Here is a 2,668-nt window from a genome sequence, read left to right on the forward strand (position 1 = left end):
CTCATTACTTCCCTACCTACCTAAAACGTGGGAGACTTGGAGCATTGAAGGCCTGGAGAAGAAGAGCTTTGAGAGGCTGTGGAGGTGGAAAGCATTGATTGATCCATTCACCTCCCACCCTCTATCTTCCATTTTAAATTTGGGGGAAACCCTTGAGATCGATTCCAAGTTTGGGGTTTCTCTTGGGAACCCTTTTGACCCTATTGAATGCTCCTTGGAGACCTATAATCCCTCTCCATTGTGCATCCATGGCTTTGAATGACCCTTGTGCTGGTCAAGCACCTAAACCTAGCTTAGGTTGGGAAGAACCCTGGGGATGGACATTAAATCCCTCAAATCCCCTCATCTCCTTGAAGGGTCATATGTTTTGGACCTCCAACGAAGGTCTGAGACCACCTCCCCAACCCCAAGACCCTTGTGGATCCATGAATAAAGGGCTGGAGGTGATACTCTTCGCAGCTTTTCAAAGGAAGGACAGCGGACGAACGATCGAACTCACTGTCATGTATCCGTCCGTTAGTCCGTTCAGCCTAACCTGGCTATTCCTCTGGGCGGAGTTACGAGCAGACCCACCTAGATTGAATCCACCCAAAACCCAGAATGCTTAGGTTTCTCTCGGGTGTGTCTCAGGGTTTGGACGGATGCACAAGCGGAACCATGTTCCGCATCCGCCCGTGAGTCCGTTCCATATATTTTCTTGGCATGACCTTGACGGATCAACGACCGGACTCACCTGTCTGACTCTGCTCCTTCATCCGCTCCTGCTGTCTTGACCCAAACTTCATTTATTTTTGTTGGGACCCTTTGTGGGACCCACCTATATGCTCCTAATGCTACTTTTATGCATTCTCAGACCTTATAATCTTTACAGGAGTGCGTGCACTTGAGCAAACTCCACCAAACAATAAGCAAACAAGCGGTGAGTGGGTTTTGGGTGATAATTGGGTTTGACATATACATATATAGATGTAATCGTAGGGAATATATAATGATTTATGTGTTTGTATTCATTCTTACCATGTTGCATTTGCATATAAAACCATGTCGGATATGATTGATAAAATGTTGATGTGGTGCTTTACGATATTATATCGGGTTACTGTGTTGGGTATTACTGGTGCCGGGGCCCCAAAAATTCTTATTATTATTGATTGTGATCCTAGTCTGTATGCGCCGTGCCATGCTGGTACCCGGGTGCTAGATGGAATGGGACGTTGATGCACCCGGAATACCTCTTAGGATGATAGAAATGCATATAGAATATCTGTGGCTAGGATTTATACCCTTATGCTACGACCCTTGCCAACAGTGGTTTATGTGTTGGATAGTTGGAGCACCTGAGGTCTGTGGAGGTGGGAGAGGCCAGGTCAGGGGTAGTAACGGCTAACGAGGTCTGCCACTGGGTGGTCATGATGGCTTCTACCGGCACAGGTCCCATGTGATAATTGAGGTTTCAATGGGGCGATAGGATAAGTGACCCTCAGTGTCTCCCGAGTTATCACAGTAGCATATGCCATGACTTAGACTGCTTGTTAGGTGGAAAATATGAAATTAACATTTCATGTATCATGGACTATGTGTAGTTGTATGTATGTGCACTCCCCTTTCCCCTCACTGGCTCAGTGGAGCTAACCCCCTGTGTACAAAACTTTTAGATTCTGATGCAGGTGATGGTTATTTGGCCGGTCTGGATGTACAGTCGGTGGATTATGATTGTGTTGGCATAGAGGAACCGGAGTACGTGTCAGAGGAACACAGCGATGGTTGCCCCTGTGACGATTGTGTTTATGGGCACTGAGGTTGTTGGGGTGTTGTTCCCTCCTTTTGATTCTTTGGGGCATTGAGCCCGTTATAAACACTTTTGTAATAACTTATTATAGTTTTGAGTAATGTCATGGTTAGCTAACCTAAGTACTACTATTATATTATCACCTAGATGGCTGAACATACTGTAACTGCTTATGTAAATACTGCTTCCGCTCTTTATATACTCTGATAATGATTGGAATACTTATTCCTTTTTTCTCAAATGTATTTATTTGGGTGGGCCTTGGTGGTGACTATACGCTGGGACACTGTATCGTTGATCCTGGTAGGTATTGGGGTGATGTGTGTCATCCTAATCACCCTGTTGACTGTGCTTGTGGCATAAGCTCGGGATAGGGGGTGTGACAGCATGGTATCAGAGCGTGATGCTCTGGACTTGCTATGGTTCACCAAAGGCTCTTGATTTACTCTACACAATTGGGTCTAAATTAAAAGCTTTCAACAAGTATAATTGGAATGTGTGCAGAATATAGGAAAAGGACTAGTTTGGGAGCAACATGGAAACATAGCATATAATAGGGTTAACATGAGAGTTAAGAGTTATATATATATATATATATACTCTGGTAAGTCCTGTACTCTGCCAGTTGTTTGTTGCTCAACCTTCTGAGAAGGCGAGCACAACCACATAAAGACCCAAAAAGATAAAGTTCTAAAACTCTAGCTCCATAATTACAAAAAAAAAAAAAGAAAAAGAAGAAGAAAAAGAATAAGTAAATAACAAAACAAGTATTGTTCGTAAATCCTTCACAAGACCACAAAGGAACTGAACTTAAGAAAAGCCAAGAGAATTTTTCAAACCCGGGGTCTAATCCCCCATTCCACCATCATTGTCCTCATC

Source organism: Telopea speciosissima, chromosome 6, assembly GCF_018873765.1.
Source record: "Telopea speciosissima isolate NSW1024214 ecotype Mountain lineage chromosome 6, Tspe_v1, whole genome shotgun sequence".
NCBI classification, from domain to species: domain Eukaryota; kingdom Viridiplantae; phylum Streptophyta; class Magnoliopsida; order Proteales; family Proteaceae; genus Telopea; species Telopea speciosissima.